Raw genomic sequence first — 19,924 nt, 5'->3', positions numbered from 1 at the left:
CCAGCGTCGAAATCAAATTTGATTAAAATCTTTGTTCTCCTTTTGGAAATTTCTATTCATGTTGCTTCCTTGTTTACACACAATTGCTTTGCTATGGTTTTCCTAGCGGGTTAGAGGCTCACCAAATATACACAACACAAACACTCAAACAAAATACGTATGTAGTTTTTCAACAACAACAGAAACATCAAAAACAAAAAACGAGAGAAAAAAAGAAAAAAAAAAAAACTGTGAAAAAAGGATTTTTATTCCTTTAGCTTTGATGTTGTTGTATGTACTTTAATTGCTGTTTTAAAAGCATATTTCCCGCGTTTGTACTCACTCACTCTGCTTTGCTCTGCTCGTATATTAAAGCAACACAACTAACTAGTTACTAAGAGGCCTTTCAACAGCAACAACAACAGCAACTAAAACAACAAGAACATTAAGAAAAAAGGACGAGGTGGAGCAAATGCCAAACGAGAAGAGAAGAGCGAGAGAAAGAGAATAAATAATATGTATAGGTGGCTGTGTATGTTTGAGATGTGGGTGATGGTTATGGGCTTAGTAGGGTGGCTGAGAGGGAGGTAGGATGATCAAGGCAGCCTTAAAAGAAGAAAGTATGAGTTTGTATTGAAAAGAGAAAATAGTAGTAGTTGTAGCTAGTAGTGGGTTCATTTCAAAAGGATTTTAGTTTTGCTGGTTTGGTTTGGTTTTGTTTGATTTTGTGTTTTTCGGTTTAACATTGGCTTGCTTGTTTGGCATCCTATAATAAGGAAAGGGTTTAAACAAATTAGTAAAAGTTTTTTGCTTATAAATTATTAAGGAAAGAAAAATAGAAATCAAAATATTCCTTAATTTTATAATTAATAAAAAAAATCAATAAATTTTTTTAAAAATTTAAAGATAGTTTCCCTTTATTTGTCAGTTTTTTTAAGCCCAGTCCTTTTTATTTCAACAAAGTGTGCCTGTGTTAGTTGTTCCATAAAGGTTTTGTTGCTGGTGCTGCCTCAAAACGCTTGCCACTTCTACCCACCCCACCCTCATCACAGAAAAGAGGACACTTTGACTCACATACAGAGACACACTGCAGCAGCTGTATAGCTGTTAAATAGTAGTGTGGTAAAGGCAAAAACAAAATAAAAAAGAAATTTGTATACACAAAAAATAAAAAAGAAATAAAAAAAACACAAACATAAAGAGCACAGAGTTGTCGTGTTTTATTATTCCCTCAAAGGATAACAAGAGCAAACGAAGACAAAAACAAACATCAAACGACGAGTACTCTTTGGAAACAAAGACCCCAAAACCGTCATAACATCATCATCATCACCAGCGCCACCATCATCATCATCGTCACCATCTTCACTAACAGCAGCATCAAAGCCCCAGCATCATCATCCTCATCATAAGCAGCTTTTATTTTTCTACTACATATTTGCATTAGGGATAAAAGAGTTGCTCGATAGGTACTTTTTTTCCAGGGACAAATTAAGGTTAAAAAGTAGTAACTGGAACTGCATAAAGTACTACATTTGAAGCTAAACAGGGACTAGACTAAATAATGATCCATGATTGAATAACAACTGTGACTGAATAAAGTCCTACGATTGAAGCTAAACTGGGACTACACTATGACTGCATAATGTCCAACAATTAAAGCTAACCCGAGTTTAGATTAAGACTACATAAAGACCTATGATTGAAGCTACACTAGGATCAGATTAAGACAATATTAAGATCTATAATTGAGGTTAAACTAGGACTGCATAGATCCTACAATTGAAGCTAAAGTGGGACTTCAAAAGACCTACGATTGAAGCTAAGCTGGGACTACATAAAGACCTACGATTGCAGCTAAACTGGGTCAACAAAAAGTCCTACGATTGAAGCTAAATGAGAAATCAATTAAGACTCCACTAAGACCTGCGATTAAAGCTAAACTGGGACTACATAGAGACCTACGATTGAAGCTAAACTGGGACTACATAAAGACCAGTGATTAAAGCTAAACTGGGATTACAAAAACACCTACAATTAAAACTAAATTGAGACTCCATAAAACCTACGATTGGAGCTAAACTTGGACTACAAAAAGACCTACGATTGGAGCTAAATGAGAAATTGATTAAGACTCCACAAAGACATGCTATTAAAGCTAAATTGGGACTACAGAAAGACCTAGGATTGAAGCTAAACTGCGCTAACATAAAGACCTACGATTGAAGCTAAATGAGGAATCGATTAAGACTCCACAAAGACATGCTATTAAAGCTAAACTGGGACTACATAAAGACCTACGATTGAAGCTAAATGAGGAATAGATTAAGATTCCACAAAGACCTACGATTGAAGCTAAACCGGGACTACATAAAGACCTACGATTGCAGCTAAACTGGGTCAACAAAAAGACCTACGATTGAAGCTAAATGAGAAATTGATTAAGACTCCACAAAGACATGCTATTAAAGCTAAACTGGGACTACATAAAGACCTACGATTGAAGCTAAACTAGGCCTAAGGAGTGAGATCGAAAAAACCTTAACACACGTTTTTCCTTAAAACTTTTAACCCACACAGAGAAAACAGATTCGTGATAGCAACCGAATTTGCTGCCAGTAGAATGATTCTACCTTAGTGACCGAATTTTACAGTTGCGGCTACAAAATTTTAGAAGGGATAACAAAAGTTTGGTAGCTTCAACCGAAATTCTTCTTTATGAACTGAATTTCTGTTGATAGAACCGAAAAATTCTATGTGTACAATCGAATCATTCGATTTGCAACAAATTCAGTTGCTACTACGAATCTGGTTTCTATGTGCAAATATTCTTTGATTGTTTTTCAATCAAGTTACCTTTGTAAAGCATGTCAGTTATTATGTTTAATTTCAATTATGTTCATTTGTTGTTAATCTGATTAAACCGAGTGACGAGAAAAAAGTGCATACTAAAATTATTAAATAATTTCAACAAAACTCAACTTGGACCTACAAAAAGTTGGTCAAACAATCAAAGGTCTGCCCTCAAACTGATTCCAATGTTATTAAACAGTATCAAGAGCACTTGTCTTTTGATAGAAAGCCGGGTTCTAGTAGAAGGAATGGTTCACGTGATGTTTCTAAAGCAAATAAATATTAAGTATTTTCGAAAGAGCTTCCCACACATCCGATAGCAAAGTAGTCCGGTTAACTCAGTACTTGGACTATTTGATACAAAAAGTAAAAGCCAATTCAGGTTGAAAAATATACAAGACTCGAAAAGTTACTGACAGGAACTCTGCTAAAAATTTAGAGGTCAAAGACAGAGCAAGGAAATTGAAGTCAAATTTTATAAAAAAATAATATATAATGGATGACGAAAAAATTGTTCTGGAAAAGTTTTCGAGGCATCCGAGTCAATATTTTTATGTTGCTGATGCTCGAGGGAATGTTGTAGAAAAGTTTAGGACCCAAAAGCAGAAAATTTTCCCAAAAAGTTCTTGGTATGACATGAAATATGCAGTTGCCGTAAAAGAAGCCAAACATTTGTTACAAAGAGCTCTATAAACAACGAAATTTACATCAAGGAATGTTTACAAAAAAGGATGCTTCCATTCATAAGACTTCTTAATGTGTGCACTTATTTTTGGACTGATTTTGGCATGCTGTCACTATGTTAAGCAAGGTCTTGAGTGGTGCAAGAAATCCTCCAAGCTGCTTGGAGCTAAGGCCTGCGAAGTGATACTGGGCTCTTGTTAAAAATGAATTAAGGATCACAAAAAAGGTGTCGATATCAGTTCTTTCATAAAGATCTACGATTTAAGCTAAACTGGGACTACATTAAAAGCTACGATTGAAGCTGAACTGGGACTACATTAAGAGCTACGACTGAAGCTAAATGAGGAATATATTAAGACTGTACGAAGACCTACGATTGATGCTAAACTGGAGCAACATAAAGACCTTCGATTGAAGCTAAACTGCGGCTACATAAAGACCTTTGATTGAAGCTAAACTGGGACTACAGAAAGACCTGCGATTGAAACTAAATGAAGGTTAAGAATGAAAAAAGACCTACTATAGAAGCTAAATGAGGAATAGATTAAGACTGTACAAATACCTACGATTGATGCTAAACTGGAGCAACATAAAGACCTTCGATTGAAGCTAAACTGGGGCTACTAAAGACCTTCAATTGAAGCGAAACTGGGACTACAGAAAGACCTTCGATTGAAGCTGAACTGGGACTACAGAAAGGCCTACGATTGAAGCTAAATGAGGAATTGATTAAGACTCCACTAAGACCTGCGATTAAAGCTAAACTGGGACCACATAAAGACCTACGATTGAAGCTAAACTGGGCCAAAAAAAAAGACCTGCGATTAAAGCTGTTCTGGGACCACCTAAAGACCTACGATTCGAGCTAAATGTGGAATCGATTAAGACTCCACTAAGACCTGAGATTAAAGCTAAACTGGAACTACAGGAAGACCTAAATGGGCCAACATAAAGACCTACGATTGAAGCTAAATGAATAAGACTCCACAAAGACCTACGATTGAAGCTAAATGATTAATTGATTAAGACTCCACAAAGACCTGCGATTAAAGGACTACAGAAAGAAGCTAAATTGTGAAAACTTAGAGACCTGCAATTAAAGCTAAATTGTGAAAACTTAGAGACCTACGATAGAAGCTAAACTGGGACTACAAAAAGACCTTCAACTGAAGCTAAACTGGATCTACATAAAGGCCTACGATTGAAGCTAAACCTTCGATTGAGACTAAACTGGGGCTATATAATGACCTTCTATTGAAGCTAAACTGGGATTTCATAAAGACCTTCCATTGCAGCTAAACTGCGTCTACATATAGACCTTCGATTGGAGCTTAACTGGGGCTACATAAAGACCTTCGATTGAGGCTAAACTGGAGCTACATAAAGACCTTCGATTGATGTTAAACTGGGGCAACGTAAATACCTTCGATTGAAGCTAAACTGGAGCTACATAAAGACCTTCGATTGATGTTAAACTGGGACTACATAATGAACTTCGATTGAAGCAAACTGGGATTTCATAAAGACCTTCCATTGAAGCAAACTGGGATTTCATATAGACCTTCCATTGAAGCTAAACTGCGACTACATAAAGACCTACGATTGAAGCTAAACTGGAACTAATAAAGACCTTCGATTGAAGCTAATCTGCGACCACATAAAGACCTACAATTGAAGCTAAACTGGGCCAAAAGAAAGACCTGCGATTAAAGCTAAACTGGGACTACTTAAGGACCTTCGATTGAAGCTTAACTGGTACTATAAAAAGACCTTCGATTGAAATTAAACTGGATAAAGGCATACGATTGAAGCTAAACTTTGTCTCCATAAAGACCTTCGATTGAAGCTAAACTGGGGCTACATAATGACCTTCTATTGAAGCTAAACTGGGATTTCATAAAGTCCTTCCATTGCAGCTAACCTGCGACTACATAATAACCTTCGATTGAAGCAAACTGGGATCTCATAAAGACCTTCCATCGAAGCTAAACTGCGACTACATAAAGACCTTCGATTGAAGTTGAACTGGGGCTACATAAAGACTTTCGATTGGAGCTAAACCGGCACTACACAAAGACCTTCATTTTATGCTTTATTGGGAACCAATATTCAAGCTAATCTATCATGAAATCTATTAGAGTTTACCAAAAGTCCTTAGTGAATATGGCCACAATTAAGTCCCTCAAAGAGTACAATTTATCCTAGTGCCTTCTTGGTACAATTTATATAAATTTCACTCTCTAGCATCTCTGATGTGCATCCATTATAAAGCACAGAAACAAACACTCACCATGTTTAGCAGGCAATACTATAAATGGAATGAATCCTTTTTTTGTTGTTTTTGTATGTGTTTGTGTGTGTGTATGAATGATTTTTGTTGTTGTATTTTTCTCTGTGTTTAACACTACCGACATGAGTTTTAAGTTTTTTTTTCTGTTTTTTTTTATAACTAAAGCTTGTTTTTGCTTGTTTTGCTTCGTTTATACAACACAAATACCGTTAGGATACCACTTCCGGCGCGCACAAAGTGAAATATAAGTGCATTTCTGCTTTTTATTTTTCTTTTGTGTATTTGTATGTGTGTTCTGTGAGTGTGTGTTTGTGTGTGCACGAGTATTTTAACGGTTTTTATGTTAACGGAAAAATAGAGCGTATTAATTATGAATGTAAATGAATGACACGAATGTTTAAACATACATAAACTCCACTACAACTCCTGCTGCTCCTTTTGCCTCATTCAGCAACAGAGACCGTTAAACGGACAGATACCAACCAGCATAATGATTGTCACAAACATACAAAAATAAAAAAAATACAGATAGTTTAGTCCAACTGTTTACTTTAAAAAAAAAAAAACATAAACACTAAGAAACTCTTTTATATATGGTTTTTAATTAATTTTTCTTTTATCAAAAAAATAAATATTTTAATAAATTTTATTTTCATACAAAAACTTTTATTTTTTAATCTTTTATATTTTAATGATGCTCTTTATTTATATTCATTTGATGTTTTTGTTTAGCTTTTTATTCATAATTTTCTTTTTTATTTATTTTATTCATATAATTTTCTTTATGTTTTTTTTTTTAATAATTTCCTTATCCGGCCTTTTTAACGTTATACACGCGTTCGCTATCAGCGAAACACTGTCTGTATTATTTCTTGACATTTTCAAATAGGAAAATCTGTTTTGTTTTCTCTCTATCTCTCTTATTGGCTCTCTCTTTGCTCATACTCATTTCGCGTGTGTTTCAGTTCCATTGTTTCTTTGACAACAAGTTCCTTTATGGAAATTAAATATAAACAAAAACATAACAACAAGTGGCTTTTGTTTAATGGCACGCGCAACAAACAGTTGTGTTTGATGTTGGCCCTTGGAAAAAGGCGCGCTTCAGACTTGTATGATGGGTTAGGTGTTGCCAGCGGTGTTAGAAATGAAATAAATATACAAGGTTTTCATATAAGCAGACATTTTGTTGTAAAGTATTGAAGAACAGATTCTTAATAACTTTGTAAATAAGTAATTAATAGAGAAAATAAGATCGCTCATATTTCTGACCAAAACACGATCTTTAATATGAAAATTTTTAAAAATCTGAAATAGAGGAATTGATTAAGACTCCACTAAGACCTGCGATTAAAGCTAAACTGCGACTACATAAAGACCTATGATTGAAGCTAAATGAGGAATCGATTAAGACTCCACTAAGACCTGCGATTAAAGCTAAACTGGGCCAACATAAAGGCCTACGATTGAAGCTAAATGAGGAATAGATTAAGATTCCACAAAGACCTACGATTGAAGCTAAACTGGGTCAACAAAAAGACCTACGATTGAAGCTAAATGAGTAATCGATTAAGACTCCACTAAGACCTGCGATTAAAGCTAAACTGGGACTACATAAAGACCAGTGATTAAAGCTAAACTGGGATTACAAAAACACCTACAATTAAAACTAAATTGAGACTTCATAAAACCTACGATTGGAGCTAAACTGGGACTACAAAAAGACCTACGATTGAAGCTAAATGAGGAATCGATTAAGACTCCACTAAGACATGCTATTAAAGCTAAATTGGGACTACAGAAAGGCCTACGATTGAAGCTAAATGAGGAATAGATTAAGATTCCACAAAGACCTACGACTGAAGCTAAACTGGGACTACATAAAGACCTACGATTGCAGCTAAACTGGGTCAACAAAAAGACCTACGATTGAAGCTAAATGAGGAATCGATTAAGACTCCACTAAGACCTGCGATTAAAGCTAAACTGGGACTACATAAAGACCAGTGATTAAAGCTAAACTGGGATTACAAAAACACCTACAATTAAAACAAAATTGAGACTTCATAAAACCTACGATTGGAGCTAAACTGGGACTACAAAAAGACCTACGATTGAAGCTAAATGAGAAATTGCTTAAGACTCCACAAAGACATGCTATTGAAACTAAATTGGGACTACAGAAAGACCTACGATTGAAGCTAAACTGCGCTAACATAAAGACCTACTACTGAAGCTAAATGAGGAATCGATTAAGACTCCACTAAGACCAGCGATTTAAGCTAAACTACAGAAAAGACCTACGATTGAAGCTAAATTGTGACAACTTAACTACCTACGGTTGAAGCTAAACTGGGACTACATAAAGACCTAGACTGTGACAACTTAAAAACTTTCGAATAAAGCGATTAAATCTAAACTGGGACTATAGAACAACCTACGATTAAAGCTAAACTGCGACTACTTAAAGACCTACGATTGAAGCTAAACTGGAACTAAATAAAGACCTACGATTAAAGCTAATATGGGATTACATATAGACTTGCGATTAAAGCTAAATTGATACTACATAAAGAACTGTGATTAAAGCTGAACTGGGACTACATAAAGCCCTAATACTAAAGCTAAACTGGAACTAAGGACTGAGATTGAAAAAATCTTAACATACATAAATGTTAATGAAAATGAAATCACTAAACTTACAGTTTTGATTTTTTTTTATTTGATTGAAATTATTATTACAATTTACAAAAAAATATTATTTTTATAGTTCTAATCAATAGTGATGGATTAATGAACTTTTTTCGGAAACCCTTCCATTAAGGTTTTTATAGTACATATCCGTTTAAAATCTACCAGACATTTGGATACCTTTTTTGTGCTCTTCAATTCTCTTTTAGCGAGAGCCCAATATCTCTTCACTAGCCTTAGCTGCAGGCAGTTTGAAGGATTTGCCTCTCTTGATACAAATACTACATTATTGTTATTGTACCACTCAAGACCTTGCTTACCATAGTGACAGGATGCCAAATCAGGCCAAAAATAAGTGGACACACATTAAGAAGTCTTATGAATGGAAGCATGCTCTTTTGTAAACATTCCTTGATGTAAATTTCGGTATTTATAGAGCTTTTTGTAACAAATGTTTGGCTTCTTTAGCCGCAACTGCATATTGCTTGCCATGCCAAGAACTTTTTGGGAAAATTTTCTGCTTTTGGGTCCTAAACTTTTCTACAACATTCCCTCGAGCATCAGCAACATAAAAAAAATATTGACCCAGAAGCTGCAAAAAATTTTCCAGAACATATGTTTCGTCATCCATTATGCAGCAGGCATATTTATACCGTTCACTTTCGTGAGAAGTTTGTAATTTCCACAATATAATTTTCAAACCCTATAAAGTATATATATTCTGGATCCTTATAGATAGCGGAGTCGATTAAGCCATGTCCGTATGTCTGTTTGTTGAAATCAACTTTCCGAAGCCCGCAAATAACTTACATACATACACGATTCATACATTAATATCTCTACCGGGACAACCTCGATTTTTGACCTATATCTGGAGTACTAAGACATTAATATAGACAATCACCCCTATCATGAAAAACATGTGAAATTTATGTTCCCATGAAATATCCATTTCCCTCGAAGGGAAAATTGCTATCGTGATATTCCCCTGAACTTTTCAATCACAATAGTTGATTTTGTTCGTAACAGATGTTTATTGTTTACAAAATTCCATCTAAAAATGAACAAAGTTTATGAACGAAAAATGGGATAAGGGAACATATTTCATGTGAAATATTGATTCGCGATAAGGGTGAATATGGATATCTAATGATAGATATTTCAAAGACCTTTGCAATGACGTATATAAGATATAGTAAGTTGGACCTCCAATGGGTCAAAATCGAAAAAAATATTTTTTAACACGAATTTTTTTTTTCAACAAAAAAAAAAGAAATTGAAAAACAAAAAAAAAAATTTAACCCGAATTTTTTTCACCAAAAAAAAATTTTAAAATTATATATACACCCCTATCGGCAATAACATGTGAAATGTTGTTCCCATGAAATATTCATTTCCCTCGAAGGGAAAATTGCTATCGGGAATATCATGATGAACTTTACATTCACAATAGTTGATTTTGTTCGTAACAGCTGTTTATTGTTTACAAAATTCCATCTACAAATTTCACAACAAGGGGAATTTTTTTCACGTGAACAAAGTTGATGAACGAAAAAAAGAAAAGGGAAAATGTTTCATGTAAAATGTTGATTCGCGATAGGGGTGATAATGTTTTGAACTATAATTTGGTGAAGGGTATATAAGATTCGGCACAGCCAAATATAGCTCTATTATTTGTTTTTGTATAAAATTTGACTTCAATTTCCTTGCTCTGTCTTTGACCTGTAAATTTTAAGCATAGTCAGGAACTTTTTGAGCCTGGTATGTTTTAAAACCTGCATTGGCTTAAACTTTTCGTACCAAATAGTCCGAGTACTGAGCTAAACGGACCGGATGTGTTGGGAAAATAAAGTTTCCCGGTACTGTCTAAAAACGGCAGACGTTTGATTGTTTGACCAACTTTTTGTAGATCCAAGTTGAGTTTTGTTGAAAATATTTAATAATTTTAGTATGCACTTTTTTCTCGTCACTCATTTTAATCGGATTAACAACAAATGAACATAATTGAAATTAAACATAATAACTGACATGCTTTACAAAGGTAACTTGATCCAAAAAAAAAATCGAAGAATACTTGGGTTAAAAGTTTTAATGAGAAACGTGTGTAAAGTTTTTTTTTTTCGATCTCAGTCCTTATTTAAGTTTCTATCTTTTGTTTTCAAATTCCTTTAAATTGAAACAATAATTTCTTTTGTTTGTTTTTTTGTTAAATTTTATTTGATTTATTTATTTTTTTTTTAATAGTTTTGATTTAATAATTTTTATTACACATTTATACACAAATATACATTAAAGTTTTGTTTGGAATAGTTTAAAAATATTTTTATATACAGTATAGTAAGTATATTTATATGGATTTCTTTGGTAATTTATTTATAGTTTATTATAAATAGTATATGGCTGTTTTTATTTTTGATTTTGATTTATTTAAATATATTGTTTAGTAAATTATATTAATATTTATAATATATTAATAGTTTTGTATGATTTGTTATATAAAAAAGAGTAGCAAATATAGAGATAATAAATAAGTTTAAAAAGTATTTAGCCTGATGCTGAGTAGGAGATATAATTAACAGAAAATTTTGTATTTGAAACCTGATGTAAATGCTAATGTGGGGCGTTTAAGAAAATCTATTAATGTTTATCTATCATATATATAGAAGGGCCAATAATAAAACAATTCTCTACAACGAATTGACTATTGACAACAAAAGATTTGATACAAACTCCTATTTAGGGGTTAGAAACCAAGATTCAAGATATAATAAATATTGGTGGCTTAACCGATAATATCCCTTATTTTTACCTCTTGACTTACAAAACATAATCATATATACAAGTAATGTTTTTTTTTAATTTTTCTTTACATTGTAATATAATACCTACAAAAACTATTGTAAACACACTTATATATAATTCTAAATAATGTTAAAATATAAATAATTTACTTACTTGAGTGCCCGAATTTTGGGACTGTGTATAATTAAATCTTTATTTAATCTATTGTTTATTGTAGTTTAATTTGTTATTCAAAAATATATTTAATAAACGAAATTTAAAAAAAAAAAAAAAAAAACTATTAATGTTTATTGTTACGGAAATTTTTAAGCTGAAATTGTACAAAGGATTTGCCGGTTTAAAGTTGAATTTTAACATAAACTGTTCTATGGTTGTTTTACAAACAATAGAATACTTTTGATTTTTTGTTGAAAAATCGAATTTTTAGTCGCAAAAAAGTCGAACAATCGATTATTTTATCGCAAAAGTCGTCCACAAAGAGATCCATTATTTCACAAAATTTTATTCATCTTTTAAAAACGTTTTAAAAAGTCGACAAGTAGAAAACCAGCTTTATCAATTCCAAACTCAAAGATAAGCAGTACTTTTTAAAAGTTATGAGACAAAAAGATTTAAAAAATCTAACATTTTTTTTTTTAAAAAAAGTCGTAAGGTCGACTTTTCAAAAACTGAACAAAAATTTAAAATAAGTTTTATCAATTTCAAGCTCAAAATTTAACAACGACAAGTCGTCATACTTTTTTAAAATTGAAAGACAGAAGATATAAACATTTTTAAATAATTTCATAAAGTCGACTTTTCAAAGGATAAAAATTTAATAAAAATAATGGAAAAGTCTTAAGTACGATTTTTTTTTTAAAACAGTCGAGAAGCGAAAAGACAAAGTTTCCTTTATGTAAAGTCAAATTTTTATAAAGAGACGTCGAATCGTCGCTCACAAAATGGAAAAGTCGTAAAGTGGACTTTTCAAAAATAAAAAAAAAAATCATTTTTAAGCAAGTTTAATGTGTCAAAAGTTTTTCAAATTTTCCAAAAATTTTAAAATTTCATAAAATGGAAAAGTCGTAAGGTCGACTTTTCAAATGTTCAAAACAATCGAGAAGTTTTAGCAAGTATTTAACCCTATTGTATTCTAATAAAGGAATGGGTGAAAATTTTAGAGACTTTTTAAAGCGGACATGAAAAAGATAAAGTTTCCTTTATTTCGTAATGTAAACTTTTTATAAAGCGTTGTCAAATCGTCGCTCATAAAATGGAAAAAAAATTTAAACTAATTTTTATCAAATTCCACTATCGCCAAATTTAAATTGTCAAACATTCTTTTTTAAAATTTAAAGACAAACGATAAAAACGTTTTTAAAAAACTTCATTAAGTCGACTTTTAAAAAATAGTTCAAATTTCATAAAATGAAATAGTCGTAAGGTCGACTTTTCAAAAGTTTAAAAAAGTCGAGAAGTTTTTTTTTATCAATTTCAAGCTCCGACAATTTTAATGTGTCAATAATTCGACATGAGGGATGTCAAATCGTCCTTCATAAAATGAAAAAGTCGTAAGGTAGACTTTGCAAAAGTTTAAAAAAGTCGAGAAGTTTTTTATGAATTTCAAGCTCCGACAAGTTTAATGTGTGAATAATTCGACATTCTTTTTTTAAAATTGAAAGACAAATATAAAAAATTTCATAAAGTCGACTTTTTAAAAATATTTAAAATTTCATAAAGTGAAAAAGTCGTAAGGTCGACTTTTCAGAAGTTTTTTTTATCATTTTCAAGCTCCGACAAGTTTAATATGTCAATAATTCGACATGAGAGATGTCAAATCGTCCTTCATAAAATAAAAAAGTCGTAAGGTAGACTTTTCAAACGTTTAAAACAGTCGTGAAGTTTTTATCAATTTCAAGCTCCGACAATTTTAATGTGTCAATAATTCGACATGAGGAATGTCAAATCGTCCTTCATAAAATGAAAAAGTCGTAAGGTCGACTTTTCAAAAGTTTAAAAAAGTCGAGAAGTTTTTTTATGAATTTCAAGCTCCGACAAGTTTAATGTGTCAATAATTCGACATTAGGGATGTCAAATCGTCCTTCATAAAATGAAAAAGTCGTAAGGTAGACTTTGCAAAAGTTTAAAAAAGTCGAGAAGTTTTTTATGAATTTTAAGCTCCGACAAGTTTAATGTGTGAATAATTCGACATTCTTTTTTTAAAATTGAAAGACAAATATAAAAAATTTCATAAAGTCGACTTTTTAAAAATATTTAAAATTTCATAAAGTGAAAAAGTCGTAAGGTCGAATTTTCAGAAGTTTTTTTTATCATTTTCAAGCTCCGACAAGTTTAATATGTCAATAATTCGACATGAGAGATGTCAAATCGTCCTTCATAAAATAAAAAAGTCGTAAGGTAGACTTTTCAAACGTTTAAAACAGTCGTGAAGTTTTTATCAATTTCAAGCTCCGACAATTTTAATGTGTCAATAATTCGACATGAGGAATGTCAAATCGTCCTTCATAAAATGAAAAAGTCGTAAGGTCGACTTTTCAAAAGTTTAAAAAAGTCGAGAAGTTTTTTTATGAATTTCAAGCTCCGACAAGTTTAATGTGTCAATAATTCGACATTAGGGAGGTCAAATCGTCCTTCATAAAATGAAAAAGTCGTAAGGTAGACTTTGCAAACGTTTAAAACAGTCGATAAGTTTTTATCAATTTCAAGCTCCCACAAGTTTAATGTGTCAATAGTTCGACATTCTTTTTTAAAATTGAAAGACAAATATAAAAAAATTCATAAAGTCGACTTTTCAAAAAGAGTTAAAATTTCATAAAATGAAAAAGTCGTAAGGTCGACTTTTCAAAAGTTTAAAACAGTCGAGAAGTTTTTCAAGCATCGACAAGTTTAAAATTAAATGAAAAAAGATATAAATATTTTTAAAAAATTTCATAAAATCGACTTTTCTAAAGGTAAAAAATTCATAAAAGTCGTAAGGTCGACTTTTCAAAAGTTTATAACTGTCGAGAAGTATATAACCCTATTTTGTTGTTTCAATAATGGAACGGGTGAAAATTGCAGTCTTTTTAAAGCAGACATTATATAAAAAAATGTTCCTTTATGGTCCTCATAAAATGGAAAAGTCGTAAGGAGGACTTTTCAAAAATGAAATACTAGTTTTATCAATTTCAAGCACCGACATTTAATGTGTCAAAAATTCGTCTTACTTTTGTAAAATTGAAAATTAAAATTTTAAAAAGTCATTTTTCAAAAAAAGTCGTAAGGTCGACTTTTCAAAATTTTAAAACAGTCGAGAAGTTTTATCCTATGTTTATTGTGTTGTTTTAATAATGGAATGGCAACATAAGGTTTGCTTTATGTTGCCATTTTGGGGAGGCAGAAATTGCTTTAGAAAATATAATTTTTTTTTAGATTTCTAAAAACTCTCTTATATTGCCACTCTCTCTATATATTTTTTGTTTTTATTTGTCTATATATTTGTGTTTGAACAAATCGTTTTAAAAGTAAATATGTTGAGTTTAAAAATTCAATAGAAAAAAATGTTTAAATATAGTTTGATTTATTTCAAAAATTGGACTTTTAGAGTTGTGTTTGTTTTGTTAAGTTTAAGTTTTTCATATAATAAAAATACTTGCAAAATAGTGTTTAGTTTTGTTTTATAAATTTATATAGGACACACTTTTTTAAATATTTGGTTTTATAGTCATTTTAATTAGTTAAATTCCCTTAAAATGTCACTTTGGTTTTTTTAGGTTTTTAAATAAATTTATATATATTATTTACTTAGAAATTTAAAAGTTTCTTAAGATTTTTTTTACAAATAATAATTTTTTCTTGGGGAAATTTTGTTTTGCTATATTTTCTTGTAGTAAATTATTTAAATTATTTATTTGTTTAACATGTATACTTCTTTTATTTTATAATATATTTAACATTTAGTATAATATTTGTTTTATATTTTAATTTTATTTCAATAACAATACTTTACAGCATATTTAAGCGTAATTTTACTTAGATTTCCTTATTTTGTTGTTGGGGGTGGTGGTGGTTGGTTTAACAATTTTATATATTTAGGTATTTAAACAAAAACTAAAATACACAGCAAATAGGTTTGTAAAGGAAATTAGCAAAATTTAGCTTATAAACATAGTTTGTGAGACTATTAACTACCCTATGCATTACCTGGGACATGTTTTGTAAAGCATGGTTTATAAGAAGATATCATGGCTAAACGGTGATTATTATGTTTTCCTTATAGCTACTTCCTTTACTTCACTGCAGCTTTTCTGAAATACATATGTTCTATAAGTCCTTACCGGTAATGAGCTGTTAAAGTCCTTTTATGTGGAAACTTAAATTTTGCTTAAAATCTCTCCCATTTGCTGCGTTTTTCTTTTGCTATTAAGTTTGCTTTTGAAACCTTTGTTTTCCATTATAGAATTTCGATTTAAAGTCATTATTAACACATCATCATTATAGGCTTTAAATATTTATTTTACACGAAATTACTTAAAATAGTAATTTGTTTTTTATAATAATTAGTTTTTAAAATAATCTTATAATTAAATAAAAGTTTTTATTTTCTCTAGAATTTGGTGTATTTTTCATTGTTTTATTCTAGTTAGTTTTAAGTGTTTTTTATTTGTTTGTTTTTGTTCAAAAAGGACGTTATTTTCAGTTAAGTTTTACAAGGAACATTTAGTTTATTAAAGTAAATTTGTTTTAAGAAAATAATGTTGATATTGTGATTAATTGTAATGTTAATAGAATAAATTGTAAACTTTCTAATGAATTGGTTGCATACAAAAGTATATAAAATAATTCCTTTATATTTGAATTTGTTAGTTTGGAAAAAGTACCAAAAGATGCAAAAGGTACTAATTAAATAAATTTTTCATTTAAATCTTCTAAAAGTTTCTTATTTAATAGAAATTTTATGATTTAACAAATTTAAATTAAACAAATGAATAAAATTCAAAATTTAAATGTTTTGCAAAAAAGTACCAAAATTGTAAAAAAGTACTTTTTGATTTTGATTTCTTTTTCATTTAAATTATCTAAAATTTTCATATTTAACAGACATTTTATAATTTAACCAAAATTTAAGCTAATGATTTATTGAATAAAATTCAATATTTAAATGTTTTACAAAAAAGTACCAAAATTTTAAAAAAGTACTTTTCGATTTTGGCTCCTTTTTCATTCAAATGTTTCATATTTAACAGACATTTTATAATTTAACTAAAATTTAAGCTAAAAAAGTACAAAGTACAAAAATTGTAAAATGTACTTTTTTGATTTTGGTTCCTTTTTCATTTAAATTTTCTAAAAGTTTCATATTTAGAAGAAATTTAATGATTCAACAAATTTAAGCTAAAAGTTTTATTGAATAAAATTCAAAATTTAAATGTTTTAGAAAAAAGTACCAAAATTATAAAAAAGTACTTTTTGATTTTGGTTCCTTCGGGAGGAAGAAACATTTCAAAAGAAAGAAAGAAATTTTCATAATTTACTACGAATTACCAGAAGTTCCCTTAAGTACCTATACATTTTTATCTTCTTCTGTGATGTTTTTCAAGGTACTTTTTGATTTTGGTTTCTTTTTCATTTAAATCTTTTAAAAGTTTCATATTTAACAGAAATTGTATGATTTAAGAAGTTTAAGCTAAAGATTTAATGAATAAAATACCAAATTTAATGTTTTATAAAAAAGTACCAAAATTTAAAAATAGTACTTTTTGATTTTGCTTCCTTTTTCATTTAAATCTTCTAAAAGTTTCGTATTTAGAAGAAATTTAATGATTCAACAAAATTTAAGCTAAAGATTTAATGAATAAAATTAAAAATTTAAATGTTTTACAAAAAAGTACCAAAATTGTAACAAAGTACTTTTTGATTTTGGTTCCTTCGGGATGAAGAAACATTTCAAAAGAAAGAAATGTTTCCAAATTTTCAAAGAATTACCAGAAGTTCCCTTAAGTACCTTTAGATTTGTACATTCTTCTGTGATAATTATAAAGGTACTTTTTTAATTTGGTTCCTTTTTCATTTAAATCCTCTATGAAATATGAAACTTTATATTTATCATAAATTATATAATTTAACTAAAATTTAAGAAAAAGTACTTTTTGATTTTAGTTCCTTTTTCCTTTAAATCCTTTAAAAGTTTAATATTTAACAGAAAATTTATGATTTAACAAATTTAAGCTAAAGATTTAATGAAAAAAATTAAAAATTTAAATGTTTTACAAAAAAGTACCAAAATTACAAAAAAGTACTTTTTTGATTTTGCTTCCTAAGGGAGGAAACTTAATGTTTTTTAAATAAAATGATTTCATAAACATTTCCAAATTTCCATAATTTACAACGAATTAGCAGAAGTTTCCTTTCAATACCTTTAGATTTTTACATTCTTGATGTTTTCAAAAAGTACCTTTTTGATTTTGGCTCCCTTTTCATTTAAATCCTTTAAAAGTTTCATATTTAACAGAAATTTTATGATCTAACGAATTTAAGCTAAAGATTTAATGAATAAAATAAAAAATTTAAATGTTTTACAAAAAAGTACCAAAATTAAAAAAATAGTACTTTTTGATTTTGGTACCTTTTTCATTTAAATCATTTTAAAGTTTCATATTTAACAGAAATTATATGATTTAACAAATTTAAGCTAAAGATTTAATGAATAAAATTATAAATTTATGAATGTTTTACAGAAAAGTACCAAAATTATAAAAGGTACTTTTTTGATTTTGGTTCCTTCGGGAGGAAGAAACATTTTAAAAGAAAAAAACATTTAAAAATGTTCAACGAATTACCAGAAGTTACCCTTAAATACCTTTAGATTTTTACATTCTTCTGTGCTGTTTTTAAAGGTGCTTTTTGATTTTGGTTCCCTTTTCATTTTAATCCTTTAAAAGTTTCATATTTATCAGTAGTTTTATGATTTTATAAATTTAAGCTGAAGATTTAATGAATAAAATTCAAAATTTAAATGTTTTACAAAAAAGTACCAAAATTTTAAAAAAGTATTTTTTGATTTTGGTTCCTTCGGCATATTTTTTTAAATAATATTCACAACGAATTACCAGAAGTATCCTTTAAGCACCTTTAGATTTTACATTCTTCTGTGCTGTTTTTAAATGTACTCTTTGATTATGGTTCATTTAATAAAATAATTTCATGGACATAAATACGGCCTGCTCAGGAGAGACTGAAATAGTTAATGCTATAAAAGCACTCAAGAATGGTAAAGAACAAGGCGTGAAGAACATCAACACAGAATTGCTCAAACTGTTTTACATAAAAGTACCAAATTAGGTATGTACTTTTTGTTCTTTATGTATTGTTTCTTTATTATTTTGTAAGAAAATCTCTTAAAGCTTTAAAATGTAACAAATTTTATCACATAGCTGATAAAAGTAAAAAAGTACCATTGAAAGTACTCATACATACTTTTTTAGAAACAAATACTTAAAATTTTTTATTCTTTAGTTACTAGTATTAGGTGTCCTTTATTTGTTTTCTGCTGTCAAAATACAAGTAAATACATTTTTTCATATGCTTCAGAGATTTGCACAAATATTGCAAATTTAGTAATTTTTTTCTTTAAACGTGACTCATATAATTTAATATCCTTTTCCTTTTATATCCTGAATATTCATATAAATCTGATTTGAAAATCTATAATTTATTCAATAAAATCTTATTTGAATTTCACAAAATATCCCTTTATTTGTATGCCCAATTTGAGGGATCATTAGTCGTTAAATGGTGTGTGTCTTTGCTAAAAAATTCCAAATTAAGCTGGGACATGCATCATTTAGATATTGAAGGATATTTTTCGATGTTTTTTATAAAGTTTTAACGGGAAATAAAGTTTTAACTACAACACTATGATAAAAAACAAGAAAGAGAGCTATATTCGGCTGTGCCGAATCTTAGATACCCTTCACCAAATTATACTTAAAAATATTTTTTTTTAAATATTTTTGTGTAAACAAAATTTTAATTTTTTAAATTTTTTTCTTTTCGAAATTGTTTTTTAATTTTTTTTTAAAAAAGTTTTTTCCAAATTTTTTTTTTAAATTTTTTAAAAATTCGGGTTAAAAAATATTTTTCCCGATTTTGACCGATATACATCGTGGACTTTAAAATATCTATCATTAGATATCCATATTGTCTATATTAATGACTTAGTAATCCAGATATAGATCATAAATAGGGCAACAATCTACGTTTCCCGGCTTTTTCCTTATATCTCAGCCATTTGTGGGTCGGTTTTGTTGATCAACCGAACCGTTAAGTTATTTAGGGGCTACGGAAAGTTGATTTCAACATACAAAGTACTTTTGTACAAGACAGTCAGCATTCAGTTTTGGGGAATAGAATCCTCATCTAACGTTGCAAAATTGCAAAGAAAGCTGTTAGGTGCCCCATGGTACATTCACAATAGTAACATCCATAGGGAGCTCAATGTTCCCATAATACGCGAGGAAATCAAACTATCCAGTTTAAACTACTGGATCAACCAAATCCCATTGCATACAAACGAATGAAAACACTGGATCTGGCTAGATAATCAATTCATCAAACACTTATATTGGATATTGCAGTGACAATATCAAC

General features: G+C 29.6%; 1 protein-coding gene across 2 annotated transcripts in view; it reads right to left on the bottom strand.

Annotated features, from left to right (window-relative positions):
• The window catches only part of Reck (Reversion-inducing-cysteine-rich protein with kazal motifs), a 105,472-nt gene extending 99,054 nt beyond the window's left edge, over window positions 1–6,418 (bottom strand). The window contains exon 1 of one of the 2 annotated variants that reach the window (XM_065504213.1): window positions 6,214–6,418. The gene's annotated coding sequence lies outside the window, so the exon portion shown is untranslated. Of the gene's footprint in view, window positions 1–5,806 lie in introns of both variants that reach the window. The other variant, XM_065504212.1, reaches the window with a different exon arrangement.
• Between the last annotated feature and the right edge of the window lie 13,506 nt (window positions 6,419–19,924).

The sequence above is a fragment of the Calliphora vicina genome, chromosome 3 (assembly GCF_958450345.1).
Source record: "Calliphora vicina chromosome 3, idCalVici1.1, whole genome shotgun sequence".
NCBI classification, from domain to species: Eukaryota; Metazoa; Arthropoda; class Insecta; order Diptera; family Calliphoridae; genus Calliphora; species Calliphora vicina.
This window is presented reverse-complemented; position numbering and strand designations above follow the sequence as displayed.